The sequence below is a fragment of the Physeter macrocephalus genome, chromosome 11, assembly GCF_002837175.3.
Source record: "Physeter macrocephalus isolate SW-GA chromosome 11, ASM283717v5, whole genome shotgun sequence".
In the NCBI taxonomy this organism is placed as follows: Eukaryota; Metazoa; Chordata; class Mammalia; order Artiodactyla; family Physeteridae; genus Physeter; species Physeter macrocephalus.
The window spans coordinates 146,546,890-146,565,391 of record NC_041224.1 but is presented as its reverse complement, the minus strand read 5'-3'; the positions used below and the strand labels follow the sequence as shown (position 1 = coordinate 146,565,391).

The following is an 18,502-nucleotide window of genomic DNA, read 5'->3' as shown; positions in this document are numbered from 1 at the left end:
GACAAAGGGTTTTATAGCAAGTCTTTACCATTATGAAAAAGTGGAAAAGATTCAAAACTAATCTTCAATCAGGTCCAGCATGTAAAGAACTTGGAATTCATCAACCTTGTCCTTACAACAATAAAAAAGCTGAAAAGAAAAAAAGAAAATCAACAACTCTTCTTAAATCTGTCAGGGAATTGAAGCCAGAGAGCAAACCTCTACCCTGAAAACTAGAGAGAGAGACAGGTAGATACAGAGAATAGCAGTGTGCAAGAAGCAAAAGCCCAGGAAGATAAACCCACAGATGCAGCCAGTATTAGTAGGAACACTTTAAACAGTAAATGACGAATTGCTGGAGACTCAGTGTAGACTAGCTTAGAAGGAAAACCTGTGAGGGGACTCAGTCTTTGAAAGGTCCTCACAGTTTCTTGAGTTTTACCTCCAGAAGCCCTACCACGTTTTCAACTGTGATAATCTGAGAAAAATCTCTTTGTTTCCAGCAGGGGGAGGGGAAAAGCAATCATTTTTAAATATACCCAGAGCTCTCTGTTCTTAAAAAGGACTGCCTGAAAAAAAAAAAAAAAAATTATTTTAACAGAGCCTAACATACCAGGACTTTACCGTGTCTAGCCAACCTGGGATAAAGGAAGTACCTAATTCCAGCTCCCTCTACCCTTCAAACAGGGGAAGAGACACCCAAATCAGGCTTAAAAAACTGAGACCTAATCACAATACTACAGAACTCCCACCACCTTACCTCCACATCAATACAACTCCTGTACAATAACAGAGGATTACAGGTAAAGGAACTTCAAATTTGAGACCCTATTTAAGGATTCTCTACGTAACCCAAAGACAACACAGCAGACCAAAACAAGGACACTACAAGAAATATTAGCCTCTGACACCACAGCTACAGCAAATAGTAAATGCAGCCTAACTCCTAGTCAGATAAACATAAAACCTCACACTAAAGGCCTATTTACCTCCTCTTTTTTATCTAATATATCATGTTTGGATATCAACAAAAAAATTACAAAGCATTGTAAAGGCAAAAAACACAATCTGAAGAAATAAAGCATGCCTCAAAACCAGACTCATATACAGCAGAGGTTTTAGAATTATCACTGGGTTAAAAATAGCTATGGTAAACATGCGAAGGGCTCTAATGGAAAAAGTGAACAACATGTAAGAACAAATGGGTAATACAAGCAGAGATATGGAAACTCTAAGAAAAGATGAAAAGGAAATGTTACAAATCAACAACAGTATAACAGAAAAAGAATGTCTTTGGTAATACCACACCAAACCAGATGCAGGAAGCTCAGTGTACATCAAGCAGGATAAATACTAAAATACTTACACCCAGGCATGTCATAATAAAACTACAGAAGAATAGATGAGAAAATCTGAAAAGAACCAAGAAAAAAAAAACAGAGAGAAGGAAAAATAAACCCACCTAGAGAGGAGCAAAATAAGAATTACATTGAACTTCTCTTCAGAAACCATGCAAGCAAAATGAGTAGAGTGAAATACTGAGTGTTAAAAGAAAAAAACACCAACCTAGAATTCTGTATCCAGCAAAATTATCCTTCAAAAGTGAAAAAGAAATACTTTCTCTGACAAACAAAAATTGAGAGAACTGAAAACCTACTGACCTGCCTTGCAAGAAATGTTAAAAGAAGTTCTTCAGACAGAAAGAAAATTACATAGGTCAGAAACATGGATTACATAAAGAAATGATGGGCATAAGAGAAGGAATATATAAAGGTAAAATTAAATCTCTTATTTTTCTTATTCTTAATCTAACAGACAATGTGTTCAAAGCAATATATTTTGTGATCACAGCTTATAGATAAATTAAATGAATGACAGAAATGCCATAAGGCATGTGAGAGAGAAATTGGGAATACTCTGTTAAAAGGTACTTGTAGTATTCATGAAGCAGTGTAGTGTTATTTGAAAATGAACTTGGATTAGCTATAAATGTATAATTGCAAACTCTGAGCAACCGCTAAAAGAAAAGTTTTTTAAGAAATATAATGATATACTAAGATAGGATAGAAAATGGAACAATATAAAATGCTCTCCGCCTGCTGATGCAGGGGACATGGGTTCGTGCCCCGGTCTGGGAAGATCCCACATGCCGTGGAGCAGCTGGGCCCGTGAGCCATGGCCGCTGAGCCCACGCGTCCGGAGCCTGTGCTCCGCAACAGGAGAGGCCACAACAGTGAGAGGCCCGCGTACTGCAAAAAATAATAATAATAATAAAATGCTCAATTAAAATGAGAGAAACAGAGTGGAAGACCAAAATAAAGAAAAAAGAAACCAAAAACCCAAGAACAAGGACTAGAAAACAGTTAAAAATATGGTAAATATTAATTCAAGTATATCAATAATTACTTTAAATGTCAGTGATCTAAATATACCAATTAGCGTGAAGCAAAACACAAGACCCAACTATAGGCTTCTGCAAGAAACCCACTTATAAAGGCATAGATATATTAAAGGAAAAGGGATGAAGTAAGATACACTATGCTAACACTAATCAAAAGAAAACTAGAGTAGCTATATTAATTTCAGAAAGAGCTGACTTCAAAGCAAGGAAAATTTCCAGCAATAAGGAGAAACAGTATATAATGATAGAGGGTCAATTCTCCAAGAAGATATAACTATCCTTATACACGTGCAGCTAACAACAGAACAAAATACTTGAGGTAAAAACTAGTAGAACTGCAAAAAGAAATATACAAATTCACTATTATATCTGGAGATTTCAATACCCCTCTATGAGTAACTAACAGAACCAATAGGCCGAAAATCAGTAAGAATATCATAGAACTGAATAGCACCATCAATTAACTGGATCTAATTGACATCTATAGACTACTACATCCAACAACAGCAGAATACACACTCTTCTCAAGGTCAAAGGGAACATTCACAAAGACAGACTACATTCTGGACCAGGAAACACACCTTAACAAATTTAAAATAACACATTATATGAACTATGCTCTCAGACCACAATAAAATTAAACTAGAAAATAATAACAGAAGATATCCAGAAAATCCCCAAATATTTGGAGAGTAACAACATATACAAATAATACATGAGTCAAACAAAGTGCTGAGGAATTTTTTTTAATTTTTTTTAACTAAATAAAAATGAAAATAAAGCATCAAAATTTGTGGAATACAGCAAATGCCATACTACATTTTCTCTCTGAGAGAGAAACTTATATAACACTGGATGCATATATTTAAACAGAAGAAAGCTAAAGTCAATCACCCAAGTTTCTGCCTTAGGAAACTAGAAAAAGAAGAACAAATTAAGTTCAATATACGCAGCAGAAAAGAAATAATAAAAATCAGAGCAGAAATCGGTGAAATTGGAAACAGGTAAACAGTAGAGAAAATCAACAAAACTAAAAGCTGATTCTTTGAAAGGATCAACAAAATGAATAAACCCCTAGCCAAGCTTCCCAAGGAGAAAAGGAAAAAAGAAGCAAATTACTAATATCAGATATGAAAGAGGGGCCATCACTAGCAATCCTACAAACATTAAAATGATAATAAAGAAATATTATGAATAGCTCTATGCCCACAGATTTGCTAACTTAGAAGAAATGGACCAATTCTTTGAAAGACACAATCTACTGAAGCACACACAAGGAGAAACAGATCATCTGAATAGGCCTGCATTGATCAAAGAAACCGAATAAACAATCATCTTCCAATAGAATACTGTAAGTTGATTATACTTCAAGAAAAAATAAAGATAAGGAAAAAAAAGGAAAAAATGTGTTCAACATGGTTTTTTCTTCCTTCCTTCCTTTTTTCTATGGAGCTGCATGAGTAGCTGGGGAGGAGGGGAAGGGATTCCTCTAGGTTCTCAAGCATCTATAAATCAAAAAAATAAACACTACATAGAAAGTGAAGACTGTGAACCATAAAAGAAATCAAGTACATCCATACCCTACATGATGCTCACTTCAGAAAAGGTTATTTCATTTTCTGAACTCAGCTGAGACAGTGCAGCAACAACACATTCTTCTAACTTTAAATGAATTAACTGACCTGAAGAATGTCTCCCTTCTAAATACAATATTCAAACTGAAAAATAAAATATGTAAGTCAGAGAGATGGGCTAATTCCATATTTACCTAATATCTTCATTAATGATCTTCACCCAAGTAAACAAAGCATAAATTAAGTCAGAATACATTCACAAGTCAGAATCTATCAGATCAGCACTTAAAGCATTCTATTTCTTTTTTCAATTTTTTCACTCCAACAAAATGAATACCAATATGGTATATAGCAGACACTCAACAATTACAGAACTTTAGAACCTGAGAGCTAGAAAGGCCCTCAGGGATCCATTCCTCTTCTCTTCTTCCAGACCTCCCATTTTACCCATTGAGAAACTAATAGCTGGAAAAGACAGTAACTTTCCCAAGCTAGTTAACAGCAGGACAGAAACTAGAACCAAGGCACCTTGATTTCCATATTGGTATTCTTTTCACTACATGTCATGCTGTTGTCAAGAACTCTGATGAGCCTGAGATTCCTACATGCAAGCTAAGCAAACAGCCATGACAGTTTCATGGATACCGAGAACCAAAACCATCTAGCCACACACAGATTGAACACTGAGGAACACTGAGGATCGAAACCATATACTTCTTGTACTGCATTGAATACTGTCCCCCGCCAAATTTATAAACAGTGGAACATGTGAATTTGACCTTGTCTGGACATAGGGTGTTTGCAGATGTAATCAAGGTAACGTGAAGTCATACTGGATTAGGGTGGGCCCTAATCCAATGACTGGCATCCTTATAAAAAGAGGGAAATTTGGACACAGATACAGAGTGAAGATCACCATGTGAAGATGGAGGCAGAGATTAAAGTTATGCTGCCACAAGCCAAGAAACACCAATGCCTGCTTAAAAATACCAGAAGCTAAAAGAGAGAGGAAAGAATTCTTCCCCTAGAGGCTATTATTTTAAGCCACCAATTGTGTGGTAATTTGTTATAGCATCCCTAGGAAACTAATACACCGACACACACACACATCTTTCTGTGTACATTAGCCTGACTTTACTAGTCAAATGCCTTCATTAGCATACTCTACTATTCCAGGAGATTCTTGCAGGGATATAACGTGATTGTTCATTACAGAAGCTTCAGGAAAGACGCATCAACTCTTCAACAGAAAGCATCAGCAGTTTTTAAAATCCTTGCATTGCTGTTTTGACCATTTCTACTGTAAATTGTTATATCATGATTCTTATTCAATCTTAATCAAGCCCAATCACCACCACTGCAAACTCAAATTAAATCAAACTTCAAATGCTAAAATTTTTACCTTGATTTTGCCCCTCTAAGGCACTACCAAAGTTCTGTCAAGGTGGTGTTCTCCTTTACTGCAGTAAGCAATAAACTCAGCTTTGTTTTATCAATAGGTTGTGTTAGTGATATCTGGTGAGCCAGCATCAGATAATCCTGGCAGAAAATATGACACTCCTGGGTCACAGACAAAGAAAAGATTACTACTCAAAACAATAGCAGTAGCCAGTGTATCATCTTTTGCATTGGTTCCCAAAGCTCTAATCCCTAAAGGGCAATACAAGGAGAGCCAGGTGATGCCTGCACACACAGTGAGTTAAATTACAGGAGAAGAAAGCTGAAGCTTATGAAACACCAATATTTTAAAGGAGTTGCAAGCAAATGTACCCCACTTACTCCCCAGAGGGATTATCTTGACTATTCTAGACAGCAAGGAAATCTGCCCTCTGTCCTTACGGTAATACTGTTTCTATCTTCCCAGGCTGTTTGCTATGCAAATTTCCTTGAGAAGATTGCCCTCAACAAAAGCTGCCAATGCCTCTGCTCAGAAAATGTGCTGAAGCACAAGAGACTCATGGAGAATCATCTCCCAATAGGTGTCTCCTCTGTCCTAAGGGGCTAAAGATACTAACTTCAGCATGAAGTTAGTGTAATAGAATGAGTAGAAAATGTTCCAGGAAGAAAAAAAATTAGAGCAAAGAGGTATACTTCCTGTATAACTTAAATCCACTTTGAGTCTCTTAAACATGGCTTTAACTCTCTTAACATGGCTTTACATCAAATATCCAAAAGTAAATCATTATATGTTTGATTCCTATTTTTATTTTAAATTATTCCATTTCTAAAAGAGTATATTGAACAAGTTTCTTTTTTGCTAATTTTCTAGGCTTAGTAGTGCTCATGAAAAAAAGAAAACTGTTTGGTATTTCTGAACTTCACCAATTATGCCTGTAAATATGATTATTAAATGATATCCTCCAGAGCTGAATATAATTCACATTTTAGGGTCCTTAGATTTTTTTTTTTTTTTTTCTCCCAGTATGCGGGCCTCTCACTGCTGTGGCCTCTCCCGTTGCGGAGCACAGGCTCCGGACGCGCAGGCTCAGCGGCCATGGCTCACGGGCCCAGCCGCTCCGCGGCATGTGGGATCTTCCCGGACTGGGGCACGAACCCGTGTCCCCTGCAACGGCAGGCGGACTCTCAACCACTGCGCCACCAGGGAAGCCCGGGTCCTTAGATTTTAAACAAGATATCTAAGGTCCATATCTATCTAAAGTTTGTAAAAATGTGGGTCTTATTTAAATAGTATACATTTTAAATTAAGCCAAATAAAAATTTTTGAGGTTATTGAAAAATAAAAAATAATTTCTTAGATTTTTCTAGCTATATATTCAATATTAGCACATTTTTTGCATCTGTTTGAAAATTAAGATCATATCTCATACCATTTCAATAGTAACCTGTTTTAACTTAAAATCAATTGAAAAAGAAATTAAAACTGAGTTCTGTAAATCAACAATTTTAAATTGAGCAATTTAACTTTATTCCAACCCTAAGATCAAGCAATGATCCCAAGAGGAAGAGAGGCAGGATGATGAGTAAAATGAGCACTACATAACATGTCTCCAGCTATCTGTGTGACTAAAAGCATATCACCTCACCTCTCTGGGTCTCCATTTTCCTATTTACAAAAAAACAACAGGCATTAGACTAAATGTTCAAGGTCAATTTTGCTTAAGAGTTCTATAAGGAGTACAGCTTTCACAGTTCTGATTCTATTTTCTCATGATTTCAGAAAACTGACTTCCTACTTCTTGAAGGATCCATGGATGAAATGTGCTCTAGTGAACTCAAAGTAGCCCACTAATGGGTGGGACTAAGTCATTCATTCAGCAAGTAATTATACTTGCTGTAGGAATATTTACTTCAGAAAGCACCAAAATCTAAAATGATCCTTGCCATCAAGAAGTTCAATCTTCTATTTGAGAACTCAGAAGCAAGTATGTACATGAAATTCTAATAAACTTTAGGAAATATATTTGTCTTAAAAATTTATGCCATGCTCTTTGGCAAATGGAATCTGTATTGCCAGATGCTAGTTATTCATCCCTTTCCTAATATTTGGCCTTCAGTAATATTTTTGATGTTGTATTATAAAGTTATGCCAATTGATTTTCACGCCCAACCTTGGTCCTCTTTACGTACATTTTAAAATAGGAGAATTCTTATAAATACTTGTCTTTTCTAAACAGGTGTCTCTCGGAGCTACCTGTACTGTGAGGGTTAACTATATAAAAACCTGTAGATTTCTGATCTAACTGTATACTCAAGAAAGCTACCTGATTTTTCAATAATCAGGAAACACCATAAGTTTCAATATACCCCCTGTCTAATAATTTTGCATCACCTCGCTTTTACTCAAAATGAACATAAATTTTAGATATCTTCCCCTACCCACAAGATCTGTTAAATTTTTTCTAGTTTACTTTTAATGACATTTTAAAAAAGAAATGCAACCCCAACCCAAAAAGGCAACAAATCATCATGGTCTCTTAATAACAACAAAAAGTAACATTCTTTTAATAAAGAATATATAATCAGGGCTTCCCTGGTGGCGCAGTGGTTAAGAATCCACCTGCCAATGCAGGGGACATGGGTTCAAGCCCTGGTCCGGGAAGATGCCAAATGCCAAGGAGCAACTAAGCCCGTGCACCACAACTACTAAAGGCCGCGTGCTCTAGGGCCCAAGTGCTGCAACTACTGGGCCCACGTGCCGCAACCACTGAGCCCACGTGCCGCAACCACTGAGCCCACGTGCCACAACTACTGAAGCCCACATGCCTAGAGCCCATGCTCTGCAACAAGAAAAGCCACCGCAATGAGAAGCCTGCACACGGCAACAAAGAGCAGCCCCCGCTTGCCGCAACTAGAGAAAGCCCACGCACAGCAGTGAAGACCCAACGCACCCAAAAATAAATAAAATTAAATTTAAAAAAATTTTTTTTAAAAGAATATATAATCACATTTTTATTTTAAAATTTATGGCTCCATAGTAAACAGTGGAACTTATTCCTGAATTGTAAGGAGAGAATAACATACAAAAATTAATGTATTGGGTTGGCCAAAATGTTCATTCGAGTTTAAGTAAAAATAAAAGAAACGGGGGCTCCCCTGGTGGCGCAGTGGTTGCGCGTCCGCCTGCCAATGCAGGGGAACCGAGTTCGCGCCCCGGTCTGGGAGGATCCCACATGCCGCAGAGCGGCTGGGCCCGTGAGCCATGGCCGCTGAGCCTGCGCGTCCGGAGCCTGTGCTCTGCAACGGGAGAGGCCACAACAAAGGGGGCCCGCATACCACAAAAAAAAATAAATAAATAAATAAATAAAATAAAAGAAACATTTTTCATTTTCACCAAGAACTTTATTGAACAACATATTCATTAACCAAGCGAACTCTGCCCAACCCAATAATATGCCACATCAACAAAATAAATGAAAAACTCACATGATCATCTTGAAGAATAAAAAGCTTTTGACAAAATACAACATTCTTTCATGATAAAAACACTCAACTAAATAGGAATAGAAGGAAACTACCTTAACATAACAAAAGCCATGTATGAAAAACCCACAGCAAACATCATACTCAATGGTCAAAGACTGAAAGCTCTTCCTCTAAGATCAGGAACAAGGTAAGGATGCCCATTTTCACCACTTCTATTCAATATGGTACTGAAAGCTCTAGCCAGAGCAATTAGGTGAAAAAAAGAATACAAGGCATTCAAACTGAAAGGACAGTTAAATTATCTCTGTTTGCAGATAATGTGATCTTATACGTAGAAAACCCTAAAGACTCCACCAAAAACAGCTGTTAGAACCGATAAATGAATTCAGCAAAGTATAAGGATACAAAGTCAAAGACAAAACTCAGCTGCATTTCTATACACAATGAACAATCTGAAAAGAAAATTACAAAAATAATTCTATTTACAGTAGCATAAAAAGGAATAAAATACTTAGGAAATAACTTAACCAAGGAGGTGAGAGATTTGTACAATGAAAACTACAAAATATTGCTGAAAGAAATTAAAGAAGACATAAATAAATGGAAACACATCTATGGTCATATACTGAAAGACTTAATATTGCTAAAATGTCAATACTACCCAAAGCAATCTACAGATTCAATGCAATGCTTGTATCGAAATCCCAGTGACTTTTGTACAAATAGAGAAAAACCTATCCTAAAATTCACATGGAATCTCAAGGGACCCTGAATAGCCAAGACAATCTTGAAAAAGAACAGAAAAACTGGAGGATTCACACTTCCTGATTTCCATTTTCTACTACAAAGCTATAGAAAACAAAACAGTGGGGCAATGGCATAAAGACAGAAACAAAGAGCTTAGAAGTAAACTCTCATACATATGGTCAAATGATTTTTGATATGGGTGTTAAGACCATTCAATGAGAAAAAAGAACAGTCTTTTGAACAAATGGTGCTGGGAAAACTGGATATCCACATACCTAATATCATATACAAAAATTAACTCAAAATGGATAAGTACTTAAATGTAAGACCTAAAATAATAAAACTCTTAGAAGAAACAAAGGGCAAAAGCATCATGACATTGAATTTAGCAATAATTTCCTGGATGGGGGACACCAAAGACACACATAAAAAAAGTAAAAAACAAGACAAATTTGACTTCATGAAAATTAAAAATTTTGGGCATCATACATAAGATACTACCCACAGAGTAAAAAGGCAACCCACAGAATAGGAGAAAATACTTGCAAGTCATATATCTGATAAGAGATTATTATCCAGAATATGTAAGAACTCCTAAATATCAACACAACAGCAACAAAAACAACAAAAAACCAGCACAACTCAAAATTGGAAAAAGGACTTGAAAAGACATTTCTCCAAAGAAGATATATAAATTACCAATATGAAATGCCATGAAAAGATGCTCAATGCCACCAATCATTAGGGAAATGCAAATGAAAACTATAGTGTGATACCACCTAGTAAGATGGCTACTTTAAAAAATAAATAAATAATAGAGAGATAAATAAATAAATAAACAAACAAACAGAAAATAATAAGCATTGGCAAGGATGTGGAGAAGTTGGAACCCCTGTGTATTACTAGTGGAAATGTAAAATGGTACAGCTCCTGTGGAAAACAATATGGTGGTTTCTCAAAAAATTAAAAACAGAATTATCATATGATACAGCAATTTCACTTCTGAGTATACACACAAAAAGAAATGAAAGCAGGGTCTTGAAGAGATCTTTGTACACTCATGTTCACAGCCGCATTATTCACAGTAGCTAAAACATGGAAGCAACCCAGTTAACCATCAACTGATGAGTGGATAAAAAAATGTGGTATATACATACAATGAAATATCATTTAACCTTAAAAAGGAAGGAAATTCTGCAATATGCTACAAACGGGTGAACCTTGAGCACATTATGCTAAGTGAAATAAGTCAGTCACAAAAAGACAAATACTATATAATTCCACCCATATAAAGTACTTAGAGTAGTCAAAACAATAAAGTATCATGGTGGTTGCCAGGGGTTTGGGGGAGCAGAGAATGGAGAGTTACTGTTTAATGGGTATAGAGTTTCAGTTTTACAAGATGAAAAGTTATTGGGGATGGATGGTGGTGATGGCTGTACAACAATATGAATGTATTTAACACCACTGAACTGTACATTTAAAAATGGTTAAGAAGGTACATTTTACGTGCATTTTATCAAAGGAAAAAAAAAGAAAAAATAATATGACTGCAATAATCACCAAAAACTAGCAACTCCCCAATGTCCATCAGACAGTGAATGGATAAACTAACAGCAGTATATCCATACAATAGAACATTATCCAGCAATAAAAAAGAATGAACTACTGGTACACACAACATGGGTGAATCCAAATGCATTATGCTAAGTGAAAGAAGCCAGATTTTAAAAGATACACACTAAATGATTTCATTTAAATGATATACTGGAAAAAGTAAACAAGGACAAAAAAACAGATCTGTGATTGCTAGGGAATGAGGTAGAGAGAGAGGTTGACTACAAAAAGGCACCATGAGTGAATTTAAAAGATTATGGTAAAGAATATACATTTGTCAAAACTCACAGACTGAAAAAAAAGACAAATAAATAAAAATTTGAGTGTATAAATGAAATAGGAACAAGAACGAAACTTTTAAAAGCTACTAAAAATTTCAAAAAATTTTAAGATGAGTTGTTTATTTCAGCACCAAATATGCCACACAACGATGCCAAAAGTAGAGTGTACCATATTCAGCCACAACTTGTTTTATCTAGCCCTTACTTTACAGTAAAAAACTATCAAATAGGAAATAAAATATTTTTCCATTTTATACACTGCAGACTGTACATAGTAGGTAGCATTGTAGGTACATAATTCAATAGAGTTTAGATTGACTTGGCCCTTCTACTTCACTGGTACATACATATGTAGCTTTAAATACAAAATTATCAATTTCTCAAAATATTAACATATAATTGGAACAGAGAAGTACTGTCCACAAAATCTACTAACCTGAATTTGATCAGCTAATCAATGAAGGCAATAGAGCCCTTTATTGTGAATGGAAACACCATCAGGGTCATGGGTGCTCTCTTAGCAAAAGCAGCAACCTAGAACAAATAAACAAACAAAAATATATATATATTTATATGAACTTCAGCCCCACTCAAACTTCAGTTACCATTATTATACTTTTTTTTAAAGTCCCTTTTTTTTCCCCTTATGTAGCCAGTCACAACACGTAAAAAGTTTACATATTCACTTATTCTGAAAGCTGTGCCTTTCAAATCCCAATAAGGAACAGGTTTTCATTTTGCAAATTATATTCAAACACAGTAACACTCAGTGTCTTAATATGCTTCACAGTTCATTTTAAAATAAGTCAGCACCTATAAAACTTGCCTTGTGAACACAATGTTCTTTAATTTTGTCTACTTCTAAATATACAGGTCAGTCAGAAACATCTCTCTTTTCGGACCAACGCTCAAAATCTTCTACATCCACACACCTCAATTAGCTCTACAACCTAATTTCTGACTATATTCTATACAAACTTCCATTCAAGCCAATTTAATTTGCTTGCTTTCCACAGAACAATTTTGTCATTCTCAGCTGTCACCCTGTAACACACCATTCCTTCCGTTTAGAAGATGGACTTTTTCTCCCTTATCCTCTTTGTCAATCAATGGACATCTGTCAACTTTCTCAAAATCCAGCCCCCATTCCTCCCAGAGAGATGATATAATCATTCTGTACTCCATCAATCTCTGCAAGAATATTTTGCTGCCTTTTATATGTCATCTCATGTAGTATTCTGATTAGCAACACTATCTCCTACTTCTTTTGTCACTGCTTTTCCATCATCTAGTACCATGTTTGACATATAGAAAGTAATCACTATGATCAACAAGTGAAATGGTCTTAATGAAGGTTCACACATCATATGTTCACTGCGTTTGTACGTGTGCAACTCACCGAGTAGAAAAACTTAAAAATAACATAAAAACACAATACACCCTATAGAAACGTGTTTCTGCCAGTTAATTTACTGTTGTTACAACATGAGATTATTCTCAGATTGACATTATTATTAATTGTGAGAAGCAGTCTTTCTCCAATGACATCAAAGCCTACTGAAACCAATTTCTGGTGATTAGAAGTAATATAGAAGTATCATCACCAGCTCCATCTCCTCAAAAGTAATCCAACTATTTTCGTTTTAAATTGCAAGAGTCAAAAATTAATCCTGAGACAGAAGAGTCTAAAAAAACATTTAATAAGTAATTCCAAACCAAAACTAAGCACATTTGTATACTGCCTTACTATTTGGGAGGGCGCCTGCCAGACACTGGTGGGGGACCCTGATGCCCAAGGAGATGGGAAGAACCCCCAAGTGAACCAGTAGGACGTGGGGGGACTGAGGGGGGCGGAGAAATGGAGGCCAACAGGACCAGCGCCCCTGAGGGGTGGCTGAGATGGGGGAAGGGTTCCCACGCCTGGAGGGACCCCTGGGGGCTCCAATCAGGGGGGAGCAGGCCCAGCGTTTCCCCTTCCCAATCAGCTGGGAAAGTCTGCCCTGCTCTGAGGGTCCTATACCCTCAGAGGTCCCCTCCGGGCCGGGTTGGTCCTTGGGGCAAAGGAGGGAGAGAACAGGAGAGGCAGGTGGGAGGGCCCCTCCAGGACCAGAGGAGCAGAGGAAAGGAGCGGAGGGTGTCTGCCCCAACCACTCAGGCTCAGGGAGCCTGCTGGGCAGTCCCCCACCTTCCAAAGCAACCTCCAAGCAGCGTGGGCCCTAGGGGCATAGGAGGGAGGGCAGGGAGATCAGGAGAGGCAGCTGGGAGGGGACCTCCAGGACCAGAGAAGCAGGAGAGGAGTGGAGGGCGTTTGCCAGGAAGCCTGCTAAGGTGGGGTCGCCCTCCCTCTGAGACCAGAGGTGTGAGGCACGCCTCGGCCTCTTCTATTCTGTTGAGCCTAAGCCCCACCCCCCCCACACCCCAGGGCCTTTTCCAGCCCTGTGGGCCCAAAACATTGGCCCCGCAACATTGGCCCTGCCCACTGCCCAAACCTCACCCCTGCTTATGCCCCACCCTCCACAGCCAAGGCCTTTTCCAACTTTTTTTTTTCCTCCTCCTCTTTTTTACTACTGTGGTTCTGTTTTACCTTCCGATTGTTGTTTCATCTATATTTTTATTTTTATATTTTTTCTAACATATCTGTTAGTTCCCTAGTCTAATTTTATTGTTTACATTGTTATTGTTCTCCCTTTTTTTTTTTTTTGCCACCCCACTCGGCTTGCAGGATCTTGGATCACGAGCCAAGGATCAGGCCGATACTCCTGCAGTGGGAGCTCTGAGTCCGAACCACTGGACTAACAGAGAACCTCAGACCCCAGGGAATATTCATCAGAATGAGGTCTCCAGAGGTCGTTATCTCAGCACCAAGACCCAGCTCTACCCAAAAGCCTAGAAACTCCAGTGTTGCAAGCCTCAGGCCAAACAACCAGTAAGACAGGAACACAATCCCACTCATAAAAAAAAGGGAAAAGAAAATGAGACAGCAAAATAATATATCACAGATGGAGAAGCAAGGTAAAAACGTACAACACCAAATAAATGAAGAGGAAATAGGCGATCTACCTGAAAACTAATTCAGAGTAATGATAGTAAAGATGATCCAGAATCTCAGAAATAGAATGGAGGCACAGACTGAGAAAATACAAGAAATGTTTAAAAGACACCTAGAAGAACTAAACAAAAACAAACAGAGATGAACGACACAATAACTGAAATGAAGCGATCAATAACAGAATAACTGAGGCAGAACAACAAATAAGTGAGCTGGAAGACAAAATGGTGGAAATAACTGCCAAGGAGCAGAATTTTTAAAAAAGGATGAAAAGAATTGAAGACAACCTCGGAGACCTCTGGGACAACTCTAAACACACCAACATTCGAATTATAGGGGTCCTAGAAGAAGAAGAGAAAAAGAAAGGGTCTGAGAAAATACTTGAAGAGATTATAGTGGAAAAATTCCCTAACATGGGAAAGAAAAGAGTCACCCAAGTCCAAGAAGCACAGAGAGCCCCATACAGGATAAACCCTAGAAGAAACACACCAAGACACATATTAATCAAACTAACAAAAATTAAATTCAAAAAAAAATATTAAAAGCAGCAAAGAAAAAATAAAAAACAACATACAAAGGAATCCCCATAAGGTTACCAGCTGATTTTTCAGCAGAAACTCTGCAGGCCAGGAGGGAGTGGGAGGATATACTTAAAGTGATGAACAGAAAAACCTACAACCAAGACTACTCTACCCAGCAAGGATCTCATTCAGATTCCACTGAGAAACCAAAAGCATTTCAGACAAGCAAAAGCTAAGAGAATTTAGCACCACCAAACCAGCTCTACAACAAACGCGAAAGGAACTTATCTAAGTGGGAAACACAAGAGAAGAAAAGGACCTACAAAAACAAACCCAAAACAACTGAGAAATCATAACAGGAACACACATATGGATAATTACCTTAAATGTGAATGGATTAAATGTGCCAACCAAAAGACACAGACTGGCTGAATGGATACAAAAACAAGAACTGTATATATGCTGTCTACAAGAGACCCACTTCAGATGTAGGGACACATACAGAGTGAAAGTGAAGGGATGGAAAAAGATATTCCATGCAAATGGAAATCAAAAGAAAGCTGGAGTAGCAATACTCATATCAGATAAAAAAATACTTTAAAATAAAGAATGTTACAAGAGACAAGAAAGGACACTACATAATGATCAAGGGATCAATCCAAGAGAAATATATAACAATTATAAATATATATGCACCCAACATAGGAGTACCTCAATACATAAGGCAAATGCTAACAGCCATAAAAGAGGAAATCGACAGTAACAAAATAATAGTGGGGGACTTTAAACACTTCATTTACACCAATGGAGAGATCATCCAGAAAGAAAATTAATAAAGAAACGCAAGCTTTAAATGACACAACAGACCAGATAGATTTAATTGATGTTTATAGGACATTGCATCTGAAAACAGCAGAATACACTTTCTTCTCAAGTGCACACAGAACATTCTCCAGGATAGACCACATCTTTGGTCACAAATCAAGCCTTGATAAACTGAAGAAAACTGAAATCATATCAAGCATCTTTTCTGACCAAACTGTGAGATTGGAAATTATTTGCAGGAAAAGATCATGAAAAACACAAACACATGGAGGCTAAACAATATGCTACTAAATAACCAAGAGATCACTGAAGAAATCAAAGAGGAAATCAAAAAATACCTAGAGACAAATGACAACAAAAACACGATGATCCAAAACCTATCCGATGCAGCAAAAGCAGTTCTAAGAAGGAAGTTTATAGCATTCAGTATCACCTCAAGAAACAAGAAAAACCTCAAATAAACAATCTAACCCTACACCTAAAGCAAGTAGAGAAAGAAGAACAAAGAAAACCCAAAGTCAATAGAAGGAAAGAAATCATAAATATCAAAGCAGAAATAAATGAAATAGAAACGAAGAAAACAATAGCAAAGATCAATAAAACTAAAAGCTAATTCCTTGAGAAGATCAACAAAATTGATAAACTCTTAGCCAGACTCATCAAGAAAATAAGCGAGACGATACAAATCAATAAAATTAGAAATGCAAAAGGAGAAATCACACCTAACACCGCAGAAATACAAAGGATTATAAGAGACTACTACAAACAACTATACGCCAATAAAATGGACAACCACGAAGAAATGGACAAATTCTTGGAACGGTACAGTTTTCCAAGACTGAACCAGGAAGAATTAGAAAATATAAACAGACCTATCACAAGTAATGAAATTGAAACTGTAATTAAAAATCTTGCAACAAACAAAAGTCCAGGACCAAATGGCTTCACAGGCAAATTCTACCAAACATTTAGAGAAGAGCTAACACCTATCCTTCATCAAACTCTTCCAAAAAAGTGCAGAGGGAGAAACACTCCAAAATTCGTTCTACGAAGCCACCAAATCATCCTGATACCAAAACCAGAAAAAGATATCACAAAAAATTATAGTCCAATATCACTGTTGCAAAAATCCTCAACAAAATACTAGCAAATACAATCCAACAACATATTAAAAGGATCATACACCATGATCAAGTGTGATTTATCTCAGGAATGCAAGGATTCTTCAATATATGCCAATCACAATGTGAAATACCACATTAACAAGTTAAGGAATAAAAACAATATGATCATCTCAATAGATGTAGAAAATGCTTTTGAAAAATTCAACACCCATTTATGATAAAAACTCTCTAGAAAATGGGCATAGAGGGAACGAACGTACCTCAACATAATACAGGCCATATACGACAAACTCACAGCCAACATCGCTCTCAATGGTGAAAAACTGAAAGCATTTCCTCAAAGATCAGGAACAAGACACAGATGTCCACTCTCGCCACTCTAATTCAACATAGTTTTGGAAGTCCTAGCCACAGCAATCAGAAGAAAATGAAATAAAAGGAGTACAAATTCAGAAGAAGAAATAAAACTGTCACTGTTCACAGACAACATGTTACTATACATAGAAAACCCTAAAGATGCCACCAGAAAACTACCAGAACTAATCAATGAATTTGGTAAGTTGCAGGATACAAAATTAATGCTCAGAAATCTCTGGCATTCCTATAAACTAACAACGAAAAATCAGAAAGAGAAATTAAGGAAACAATCCCATTTACCATCGCAACAAAAAGAATAAAATACCTAGGAATAAACCTACCTAAGGAGGTGAAAGACTTGTACTCAGAATAAAGCACTGATGAAAGAAATCAAAGATGATATAAACAGATGGAGAAATATACCATGTTCTTGGATTGGAAGAATCAATATTGTGAAAATGACTATACTACCCAAAGCAATCTACAGGTTCAATGCAATCCCTATAAAACTACCAACAGCATTCTTCACAAAACTATAACAAAAATTTTTGCAATTCATATGGGTTTACACAAAAGACCCCAAATAGCCAAAGCATTCTTTTTTTTTTCACATCTTTATTGGAGTATAATTGCTTTACAATGGTGTGTTAGTTTCTGCTTTATAACAAAATGAATCAGTTATACATATACATATGTTCCCACATCTCTTCCCTCTGTGTCTCCCTCCCTCCCACCCTCCCTATCCCACCCCTCTAGGTGGTCACAAAGCACCGAGCTGATCTCCCTGTGCTATGCGGCTGCTTCCCACTAGCTATCTATTTTACGTTTGGTAGTGTATATATGTCCATACCACTCTCTCACTTTGTCACAGCTTACGCTTCCCCCTCCCCATATCCGCAAGTCCATTCTCTAGTAGGTCTGAGTCTTTATTCCCATCTTACCCCTAGGTTCTTCATGACCTTTTTTATTTTCATAGATTCCATATATACGTGTTAGCATATGGTATCTGTTTTTCTCTTTCTGACTTACTTCACTCTGTATGACAGACTCTAGGTCCATCCACCTCACTACAAATAACTCAATTTTGTTTCTTTTTATGGCTGAGTAATATTCCATAGTATATATGTGCCACATCTTCTTTAT

At 37.0% G+C, this 18,502-nt stretch overlaps 1 protein-coding gene across 7 annotated transcripts in view; it reads right to left on the bottom strand.

Moving 5' to 3' along the window:
* Nucleotides 1–18,502, bottom strand: part of FUT8 (fucosyltransferase 8) — a 336,029-nt gene that overhangs the window by 253,879 nt on the left and 63,648 nt on the right. For all 7 annotated transcript variants that reach the window (XM_028496014.2, XM_055088533.1, XM_055088532.1 and 4 more), the window contains exon 2: nt 11,920–12,017. The gene's annotated coding sequence lies outside the window, so the exon portion shown is untranslated. The remainder of the gene's footprint in view (nt 1–11,919; nt 12,018–18,502) is intronic.